Genomic DNA, 12,000 nt, shown 5'->3' on the forward strand with positions numbered 1-12,000 from the left:
TCAACAGCTCAAAGAGCCATAGGTGATAACTTCATAGGTAGTTATCTTCCCCCCTCAGATCTCTCAGATCTCAGATGGCCTCGAGCAGTGTCATAAAATACTCAGTATCACATGAAACGTGAACTTGTTTATGTCAGCTTCTACTATAAAATAATGACTTCTGCTATCCTCTATTTCTTCATCAATAAATCTGTGATAGAGATTCCTGGCCACAGAACTTGTAGACTTTTTAGCTGATATAGAATCTTATGTTTTCTAACTATTGCCTGTTGATTACTAACATCATTACTTTGACAATAGGTTAAGTGAGATTTCATATATGCAGTCATGCCACGGATCTCATTAGAAGATATAGATGGCATTTCTTAAGTATTTCTTTGTGGGTTCAGGTTCCTCACATTGACTGGTTCTTCAGGGTCCAAATGTGATCTCTTACAACAGCTCTAAGATACTGTTACTTGAAGCAAAATGGGAGGACTGTTTTCTTTGAGATGGTTCAAATCTTTAGAATATTTTTCGAGAGATTCACAGAGTTCCTTGGGTAAACTGTCAGTTTGTTCTTGATACCGAATCCCCAATCCAAATTTATTTAAAAGTTCATTGAGTAAAACCATCTCATCTCCTATTTTATTTAAGATAGTCTTTAAAGTACGTTCTTAGTCAGTTTCTTGATGACAGTTTTTTTAAATATTACCAATCTTTTCACTAATATGAAAGCATAATTGTTCCAGATATGAGGAGGCCATTCTTTGTGCTTCTCATGCCAGTCCAGGAGGAAAAACCAATGATTTTTTTTTCTATTATTATTATTATTATTATTATTATTATTATTATTATTTTTGGTGGGAGGAGTGTAAGCTAACCCCTCTCTTTGCCTTTTGCTCTGCAAGATGAAAAAATTCAAGATTCCTCAGGAACAAAGTCCCTCTTTACTTAAATTGCCACTGCAGCAGGGGATGGTTTTAGCTGAGTATCCAAAGTCCTTCCTAGGAGTTTTTGATCATCCACATGATCCTCAAGCTGGCTCCAAGAGGGGAGAAGTACAATAATATGGTAATACCTGGTAGAATGAGCATTTACCTGAGCATTTTTGCCTCAGCCTAACCTCTCCCGCCTGTTCAGTGATAGAGCCGGCTTGCCTTTAGCTTGATCATGCTTGCAGGATGCCCTCAACAGAGTAGCGACAACATAATAGGTGTTCACGGACTTCACTTCACTTTCCAATGTTCACATTGCTATCAGGGAGATGTGTGCTGGCTGTTGGCATCTTCCTTTAGTTTAGTAAATAACTGCTTGCAATACTAACAGAGTTGTTTAGAGGTTATAAGAGGCCGAGACCTTTCTTCGTTCCATTTCTGACATCATTTGGGGGCTTGTTTTGTTTGTTTTGTTCATTTTAGTAGGTAAGAGTGAGAGCATTATGGAAACGGCACTTCCCTTCTCATCACTGCCGGCGGTCTTTAATTCCTTCCTTTCTAGAGAAATCTCTGCTCCAGAGGAGCTGCCTATCATAAAGTCAAGGAACGAGCAGGTTGTGTACTGGTGGAACTCCTCAGGGGCACTTCTGTCAGAAGCTCAGACACAGACAGCGTCTCTGACCCACACATTCTGGGAACATATTTCAAGCGATCAAGTAGGTAAATGCCAAAGATCCCCATGCAACATTCTTAGTTGCAGCGTTGAATGTGGCAGGGGAATTTAGAAAGACCCTATGTATCTTTCAATTGATTTTCTTTCTCTTTACTAAAATTTTTCAGTACAACCAAACATTGAAATAATACATAGACATTACAAAAAATGACACAGGTCTATAATCAATCAGGAAGGTCTGATGTTCCCTGTATGTTGTTAAATAAGGCAATCACAAAAGAGTAAATATAATGTTATCTTGTGTGTATATATGATGGAAAATGAACTGGCTAAACAAGATAATACTTATATATTATAGACCTGTATAAATTATATGATTTTAAAACAGAGAACATGTATTATTTAAAATTATATTTTCAAAAGTTAAATGGGCTGTATTTGCCATGTTAACCATTTTTCAGTCTACAATTCAGTGACATTAATGACACTCACAATATTATACAGCCATCATCACTATCTAATTTCAAAACGTTTTCATTAGAAGAAATTTTGTAAGCATTAAACAATACCTTCCCCATCTGCCCCTTCTCCTCCTTTCCCTGGTTTGCTCTAAACCACTTTCCATCTCCATAAATGTGCGTATTCTGCATAGTTCATATGAATGTTCATAGTAATTACAATATTCATGCCTAACTTACTTCAAGCAAATTTTATGCTATATTTTACCATAGCTTTAAAAAGTCAAGTGGACTGAGACATTGAGAATTTATGGGCCATGAACGCCCTTCGTTTTACTTGCAACCATTAGTATGTTTTAACCTAATTTGCCATATCTTCCAAGGCACGTGTTTCTGTATTCTTCCCATCAAGATTTTACACTGCTCTGCCTCCTGATGCATCCTGCACATTTACAAGTCAGCAACTGCCTGTGACCTCGGACCTTGCCCCCACCAGACCTACCATTTTGCTGCTGCTTCTGATTTTGCTTTCAGGGTGGCTTCTGTGGCAGTTGGTTCTCTTGCCACTTCTGGACAAGCCACATTCTGCATAGCTGTTGTTGCCTTCCTGACCTCCTTTCCTCATAGATGCTCCATGGGTCATGTTTAGGCTGACTTTTTTTCACTTTATTAAGATATAATTAACATATAACATTGTGTAAGTTTGAGATGTACAGCTGCTCATTTGACACAATTACATGTTGCAAAATGGTTTCTACCATGTCCTTTGCTGATACCGCCCTCATGCTACATGGTTATCATTCCTTTCTTGTGGTGAGAACATGTAAGATTAACTCTCTTGACAGCTTTCAAATATGTAATACAATATTGTTAACTATTATCACATTCTATTAGGTCCCAGAACTCATTTATCTTGTAACTGGAGCTTTGTACCCTTTGACCAACGTCACCCTGTATCCCAGCCCCCACAGCCCGTGGCAGCCACAATTCTCTTCTCTGTTCCTGTGAGTTCATTCGGCTTTTTAAGATTCCACACACATAAGTGATAACATACAGTATATTTTTCTCTGACTTATTTCACTCAGCCTAATGCCCTCCAGGCCAATAATACTGTCACAAAGGGCAGGGTTTCCTTCTGCCTCATGGCTGAATGATATTCCAATATAGATCATTTAAATGCTATATTTTCTTTATCTATTCATCTGCAGAAGGGCACTTAGGCTGTTTTCATGTATTAGCTGTTATGAACAATGCTGCAGTGAATATGGGAATGCAGATATCTTTTCACTGGCTTATTTTCATTTCTTTTGGTTATATCCCTTGTAACGGAATTGCTGGAACATATGGTAGTTCTATTTTTAATTTTTTGAGGAAACTCCATATACTTTTCCAATATGTACAAATTTGCATTCCCTCCAACAGCGCACAAGTGTTCACTATCGTGAGAGGCTTATTCAACACAAAGCTGAAGCTCATTGCTCGGGTGGTATTTTATCCAGAATTTCATGTGTTTGCAATAGGAGGAGAATCTGTGTTAAAAGACATGAGCTCTCTGGGTTAAACTCTCTATATGGATTTTATTAAGTATGCCAAGCATGGGGCTTACAAGCTTCATAGATGCCTCATGGGAAATGGCCTTCCTGAGGGGTAAGGCCCCAGGCTCTTCCTAATGTAAGGCTGACCATAATTTGTATCATGGAAACAAAGCCATAGGACATTCACCCTATGTGTTGTTGATTGTAAAAAGCTCAGTTAAAATAGAGAGAAAGCCAACCATAAGCTTCGGCTCTCTGGAAACTAAACTGGGAAATACACTGGTTGCCCCAATGTGCACAGAGAGAAGCAGTGAGGCAGGAGGGACAATATAGGCCCTGTGGAAATTTAAAGCCAGAAATAAACGCTCAAAGTAAGCAAAAGATGTAGGTTGAGAAAAAAGGTACCAAGCAGTGGGTGCTATAGCCAGTCAGTTGGGGGAAGAAGTAAAACTATCTATACTGATAAGTCCAGCAGAACAAGAAGCTGAGATTCTCTCACTGGTGGACTAATCTGTTGAAGTTTCACAATCTGTGGTCATGGAGATTCCTGTGGCTATCTTGAATTCACACTGACCTTCAAGCTATCTCTTTCAGTCCTGTGTTTATTCTTGGACATGCCTGGGATTACACTAAGCCCTCATTACCTGAGTTAGCACATATAAGTCTATTTCTTACAACCAGAGAAACCCCCACAATGCAGAAATAACTATTAGGAATAAAAATGTGGAAATAAGAAATCACCAAGATTGTGGAGATTTTGCAATTAGTTAAGACATCATGATTGAAAAGCACTGAGAACATTCTACCTACTCCAAATATGTGTTTTCTTGGTAGCTATACCTGCAGCCAAAGATGATGAGGTAATGGGCAACAACAGCAAAGCAGCGATTTTAAGGGTATAAAGAATGAAACAAAGCAGAAGTGAATGTTTTTTGTTTATACAAGTAGGAAATTGACAAATATAAGCCCAAAATGGCCTACTCAGAGCAGCTAAAGAAATGTTAGCAGAAGTCTTTCATCTGATAGCTGAAAGCATTCATTATCAAACAGTTGCATGAGAAGAAATCATAGAACCTTGCTGCATCTTTTTTTTTTTGATCAAGGCAAATCCTATTTGACAGGAATGAGAGCACTGGTGGAAAGTGGAAGGCATTAATTTTTCCTGAACTCCTCTCTTTGACAAATTGTCATAATCTGTCATAAATATGTGGCAAACCCTGAAACCATCATCTTTGCTGGTTGAAACATTAGGACGAGGAAGAAGACTCATTTAAAAAAAAAACAACAACAACAAACGGAAGTCCCAAGACTACAATCGGGATATGAGACAATCTCAAATGCTAGATGTTGAGTAATAAAAACTTAGAGGATGAACTCCAAGCTTTGATTTTGGTTCAACAAAATCAGGTGTCTCAATACGGGTATTATTGACAGTTTAGCTGGATAATTCTTTGTTGTTGGGGGCTGCTCCATGGACTGGAGGGTGTTTAGTAATATCCCTGGCCCCTACCCACAAGATGCCAGTAGCAACTCCTAGCTGAGATATAATAAATGATTGTTGCTTGAGGACACTGGGTTTTGGAGTAGTTTTTTATGCATTTTTCTGGCACTAGCTAAATCATTTTTTATTTATATTATTTATTTATTATTATATTATTATTTATTATTTTTTTTCTTCAAATCAGAGAAGCACAATATTTATTTTCTACTGCTAACATCTTCAAATCTAACACAGGTAAACTAATTAATTAGAATGCTTGCCAGAAAAACTTGTGAATGCATCCAATTTCTTTTATAACCTAATGAGGTTTTCTATTTATTAATGTGTGATATGCAGATAAAGTATACTTACCCAAATGCTGACTCTCAGAGACCCACCACTGTCTTCAGTTTCTTAAATTTTTTCTTTATTACGTAACATTTATGATGCCAAGTATTTAAAAGAGGAGAAATAAACAATATAAATAAAAATAAACCATTTATAGTTTTTCCCTTAGAAATTAAAGACAGTATCTTCATATGTAGTCCAATGACTGACGTCGGCTCCTCCACCACAGAACGATCCTTTGCCACCTCAGTTGGAATGCTAACAAATTTATGATGTTGACTGTTAAAAAAATATTAGAAAACCATAGAGCTCTTGTTTTCTTTCATGTTCAGTGCTTACATATTTCCATTATTTTAACATGTGGTGAACTGTTAATATTATCAGAATAATCTTGATCACTTTGGTATTAATTGATATTAACTATGAGTCATTTGAAGAATTACGGGGGGGGGGCGTATTTATCATGACCAATACATTGTGGTAGGTGATTAAGAGAGAGCAGCACTCTGACAGAACTTTCTCACTTTCAAGTTTTCCATTTTACAATGGAGCTGGAGAGAGGAGAAACAATAAGCAGTTTGTTGCACAATCAGCTCTTTAATTATAATTGAGCAACTGCATTAAAGGAGAAGTAGAGAGTGCTATGAGAGCAAAACCAGGGAAAGCTGCCTGAAGAAATGACACATATACGGAGAGCTGAAGGCTGTGATCTTATTTATCTAAACAAAGATTATGGGGAGAGAGTTGAAAATGGGGAAGAAAATGCTAGGCAGCAGAGACAGCATGTGCAAAGGAAAAAAGAAGCATAGTAAAATACATTGGAGGCATGGAAACGAGGTCCCTGTAGCAAAAAATAGAAATAGATTTAGATACATAGCTAGGGAGTAGATGAAGCTGCAGAAATAAACTCCCAGGGTTCAGGCTCGAGATGACAAACAGCTTGGACTAGTGCTGGAGGCAGCATTGAAGCACGTAGATTTGAGCTTAGAATTAACAGGGCCTGATAAGAGACTGAAGGTAATGGGCCAGGCAGAGAAAATTATCACTGATGAGTCCCCAGTTTCTATCTGGTCTACAGTGTGGGTGGCTTTGGTATTTACTAACATAGAGAGAAAATTTCAACTCAGTCACATCTATAGAAAAACACCCATGTTCAGTTTTTAACAGGCTAGTTTTAATTGTTTATAAGGCATCAAAAATGAGGTAGCCAGTACACAATCAAACACATGGAGTGAGCGCAAAGGTCAACAAACTATGGTCCACAAACTAAATCTGGCCCCCCCTCTGATTTTGTGATAAAGTTTTATTGGGGCACAGCCACACTCATTTGTTAATGTATTATCTAATGGCTGCTTTCACGGTACAATAGCAGAGTTGAACAGTTGCAATAGAGACGGTTTGGCCCTCAGAGCCTAAAATATTCACTATATGTCCCTTAATAGAAAAACTTTGCTGGTCTGCAAGGCGAAGTAGGGTTCTTAGAGTAATCAGCATTAAACCGTAACTAAAGGTATGAAAATGAGTGACATAGCCTAGAGAAAGCTATACAGGATGCAGAAAGCTGCCTAAGATAGAACCTTGTGGAACTACAGATTTAAAGAAATGGGAGTAGAATGTTAGGTAAGCTGGCAAGAGGGCTGGGAAGGGCGGGCTAGAAAAATGAAAGGAAACCAGTGCATGCTATGCTGTTTAGTTAAAAGACTGAGTAAGATGAAGAATAAAAAATGTCAGTTGTTAATTGACATGGGAGTTATCACTGACCTTAGAAAAAACCATTTTGGTGGTATCATGGGGATAGAAATCATATTGAACTGAATTTAGCTGTTAAGAGAAGGGAGCTAGAGTATCTGAGGAGGAAATGTGGACGAAGGAAGCTCTTGAAAATAAATGAAGAAATTAATAGCTTTAAATCCTGAAGAGAGGAATCTAGTTGAAACGGGGAAGTTGAAGAAAGAGGAAACAGAAGGCAGCATTCGTTGTACAGCTTTTCTGGCAACGCTGAAAGAGATGGGATCCAGCTCATGAACTGAGGAAGGCGGTTAGGGGTGACGCAGAAGGGAAAGGGTGGGTGTAGCGAGCATGTAGGTCGGCCATTTCATGGGAACTGAGAGGCCAAGTACCATCTCCTAAGAGTGCAGGGGCAAAGTGGAAGACCAGGTAGAGGCTAGAAGAAAGAGAAAAGTTACTGAAGATTTAAAATAGATCTTTTATGTTAGGTCCTTATCACTACAATGGCAGCATTAATTGCAGTTTGAAAAGACACAACAGTGTTCTGTAAAGAAGAAGAACATGCCCATTGTTATGCAAAAGAATCAATTAATTGAATTAAAGCCTTAACTTTGGCTCTACAGGAAAATATCTAAATGCCTGCTCAGAGTCCATGATTATACAATCTAGAGCATTTTTATAGCACTCTGCAAAAATGAAAGAAAGAATATTATTGAGTAGTTGCTTATCCTGTAGTAAAGACTGGTCAAGTTCAAGAATAGAAGGATATTACTTCTTTTCTTGAATTTTATTGTTTTCCATCAGTCATTCCCAACAAGAGATTTGATAAAGTAGTGAAACAGATTGGAATCAATTCTCATATATTCACCTGAGTATTAAATGAGTTCTTTTGTAATTTTTACTCTATATTCCTGATTAAACTTCAGCCTACATGAGAAAATATCATTAAACACAAGTGGATTTCTGGAAGTACTGTATCCATGGTGTCTTCATCAGGAGTCCCAATGATTGTCCTTCCTGCTATGCATGAAAAATAAAAATAATTATATAAACTTATTTCAAAAACCAAGTTGCAATTGCTTAGGTTTTCATAAAATTATTGGTATTACAGACTATCCTTAAATAGAGACTTCTAAATTAAGGGCTAGAAGTCCTTTCTATTGTCATAAGTTCAATGTAAACATGTAAAAAGATGCGAATGATGTACCGATTTTAACGATCGAATTGAAGAATTTTCTTCAGCATTATTTCTTTTTAGTAAATAAACAATGAATTTGTGTGCTTTTATGCATATATACAAACATTAATGTCTATATGTGTGACCATGTATATGAGTATGTACATATTATCCTAAAAAGATACAAACACATTTAAATGGAAGTTGTGGTGTGGGAGGAAGTTGTGGTAAGGATGAGAGCAAAGGCTCTCATATTTTTGCTTCATATAAGTTTGTACTGCTTTTTTTTTAGAGTGGCTACTGACTTGATGATTAAAATACTTAATAATTATAGAGAAAAATATTTAAAATCATCAACAGAAATACTTGAGAATTGGGTGGAGTTTTTTTCAGCCAACATTATAAACTGCTTAGTATCTCATAAAAATAACATGCCAGTAAAAGTAAACTGCATTCAAAGAATCAAGTACAAAAATCAGAAGCATATGGCTGAAAGGGTATTATGCTAATGAATAAGTTAGATAGAGAAAGACAAATACCATATGACTTCACTTATATGTGGAATCGAAACAACAAAATATACAAAGTCATAGATACAAAGAAGAAATTAATGGTTGCCAGATGGGACAAGGGTTGGGAGGATGGGTGAAAAGGAGGAAAGGATTAGGATGCACAAATTGCCAGTTATAAAAACAATCATGTGAATGCAGAGTAGAACATAGGGAATATAGTCAATAATATTGTAATAACTATGTATGGTGTCATTCAGGTACTAGACTTATTGGGGTGATCACTTCATAAATTATGTAAATGTCTAATCACAGTGTTGTGTACCTGAAACTCATATAATATTGTATGTCTACTATAGTATTTTTTAATTTTTTAAATTTTACAAGCAAAAAATAATAGGAGTTTGGGGAGGAGGAGAATCAGAAGCAAAGTTACACTCCACCTAAAGATTCCTAAACACTTTGGAGTCAATAACACTCTCTAAGAATAAAGCACATAATATACATAATAGATGACTTTGCAATCTGCAGAAGTAATCCAACCAATAGGTAATTAATAAATCTGTTACTAATGGAAGTTTTGGAAACCTCTGAAGTCCGACTTATGAGCTCCTTTATTGAATACTTTCTTATATTTTCATGTATTTTATGTTCTAAAATTTTATTCATTTGTTTTTAGAGAGAGGGGAAGAGATGGAGAAAGGGAGGGAAATATCAACGTGTGGTTGCCTCTTGCTCACCCCCTACTGGGGACCTGACCTGCAACCCAGGCATGTGCCCTGACTGGGAATCAAACCAGAGACCCTTTGGTGCACAGGCCAGCACTCAATTCATTGAGCCACACCAGAATGGGCTTAAAATTTTTATTAATTTTAACACAGTGTTTAAATCTCACTCAGGGTGATATCTACATGAAGAAGGTAAGGTTATTAATTTTTTTAGTGGGGCCGCATCTTTCAAAACTACTCATCTTTCTAAATGTAAAGTAAAACTGAAATTTTTAGAGGACAAGGCTAATTTCACTGATTTTCTCTAGAGATATACAAATACTGTTAAGGTCAGAACATGAATGCTTGTGCCAATAGCAAGTTAGACAACATGGACTGAGATGGCGAAGAGAGGAGCTGTGATTGGGCCAGGCTGGCATGGTAGCTGGAATGAGGTGTTTATATAAGAGAGGGACAGACTCCATTAAGTCATGAGACTTTTAGGCAGAAAACAGCAGAGAGCTTGCCCTTGCAGGCAGGGAGACCAGTCCCTGAGGCCTCTGTAAATGCTTCCTATTAAAATGAGATCAGGTCAGTGCCCTAATGGAGGAAGTATGGAGAGCCACATCAGGGTAGAATCAACAGTGGTCAGGCAGGGTACATGGCCAGTGCAGATGAGGGAGGCGGGTAGGAGTCAGAGCTCCAGAAGCTGTAATGAAGAATCACAAGAGGAGGAGGTGGCCAGGAATAAAAAGTGAAATGATCTAGAATAGGGTCCAATCATTTTTCCCTACTCCAACCTTACGTAGGAGTGTACATCAGACTCACAATAATAATGACTCACGACAACATGAATTTCAAGGATAAGAGGAGCAAAGGGTGTGTGCAGTTTAAAAAACCCCCAGTTAAACCTCTTTTTCACATCTCACTCGCCTATTCTTACGTGTAGCTCCATACCAACCCCTGCTATATAAAACATACACTAATTTGGAACTATCAGAACAATGTAATAATCTGAACAGTGTCAACTAAGATGCTTGGGATTGGCTATATTCTTTATGCCTTAATTACCTTATGCAAAGTGAAAGGAAATATTTTCACTTCCTGCCAGGAAAATAAGAGTTGAGGAACGTGAAGTGCCTTTGAGTCACTGGTCTCTTTTTGTCTGGGAGAATGGCTAAGAATTCTTCAAAGACTCTCCTTTTAAAACTGTTTTTATTCAGTTTGGCTCCTAAAAACAGGCTGTAGCCTCTATGTAAAATTCCTGCCACACATTCTTTGCTTGATAATTTCTTTTTCTCCATATCTTTCTTCTCCAATTACTCTGCAGGGAGTGTGGAGTTAAGGATGGTTGGTTAAGTGTGTCACATAATATGTTTATTGCTCTACCATTCTGGAATATTTAAAAAAAAAAAGATTAGATTCAAAAAGGGGGAAGATCCACAGTCCTGGATAAGTCCATATTCACTTTTAATGATTAAAAATTCGAGAGACAGCCCATAATGGAGCAGATGAAAAAGAAAGAAAGTTTAACAGATAGAGGGAAAGTGAGGACCAATCATCTCAGAAATCAGAATAAGTGCTTCATTTAAAACTAACTGCACTTCAATTAAATGACATGTGTACTGACTGATTCCTCTGTGCTAGAAAGTCTGCTAAGGGTTTAAAATGAATTCTCATCTAATGCGCTGAGTAAACCCATGAAGTTGGTGCAATATTTACAGCCATTTTACAGATTTGAAAAGTGAGGTTAAAAGGTAAAGTTATTTGCGGGTGCTCAAATAAAAAAGATCTAACATGAGAATCCAGAAAAACGTCTGGACTCCAAGCCCCCTCACTCTTAAGCACTACTATGAAAATTATTCTAATCAAAACAATATCTAATACCCATTTTAATATTTTAATAATTTAGAGTAGATGGGCAGAACCTTATAAATTAGATATTCTCAGAATTGTAAATAACCTCTGCTTATCAATCCTGAAAATCTTATTACATGATTTTTACTGCATTACTGCAATACATTTCTTGGTATGAATATACAAATTAATAACCATTCATGAAAGTGGAAGACAGAGAAAGGGTGAAGTATTCTGAGAGTACTTAAATGATTACAATGTTCACAAAGACTATAGCAATAAGCAATTCCTTTTACTTTAACTTCATTCCTCCTTTGCTGTTAGTTACATTTCTCTTCCTTCTCTGCCAGTCATTACTAGAGGTAAAAGTCCATGAACTAGAAAACACCAAATATTTAACCTGGTTTCAAATCCAGATATCAGTGATAACATATTTATTTTAATAGGTGGGGAAAACAACTAAAATTATATAATACATACATATACTTTTTTTAGTAACAAAATTTTAAAAATAATTTATGTTCATAGTTTTAGAGATTTTAAGCTCCAGTATGGTACAGTGAAGCAGTTACAGGGGTAGGAGCCTGAGACCTACATTTCAAACCTGTCAC

General features: G+C 36.9%; 1 pseudogene; it reads right to left on the reverse strand.

Annotated features, from left to right (window-relative positions):
* Positions 1 to 746, reverse strand: LOC129070178 (spindle and kinetochore-associated protein 1-like; annotated as a pseudogene).
* Between the last annotated feature and the right edge of the window lie 11,254 nt (positions 747 to 12,000).

Source organism: Pteronotus mesoamericanus, unplaced genomic scaffold (genome assembly GCF_021234165.1).
Source record: "Pteronotus mesoamericanus isolate MK-2021 breed Mesoamerican mustached bat unplaced genomic scaffold, CSHL_Meso_final contig_246, whole genome shotgun sequence".
Lineage (NCBI taxonomy): Eukaryota > Metazoa > Chordata > Mammalia > Chiroptera > Mormoopidae > Pteronotus > Pteronotus mesoamericanus.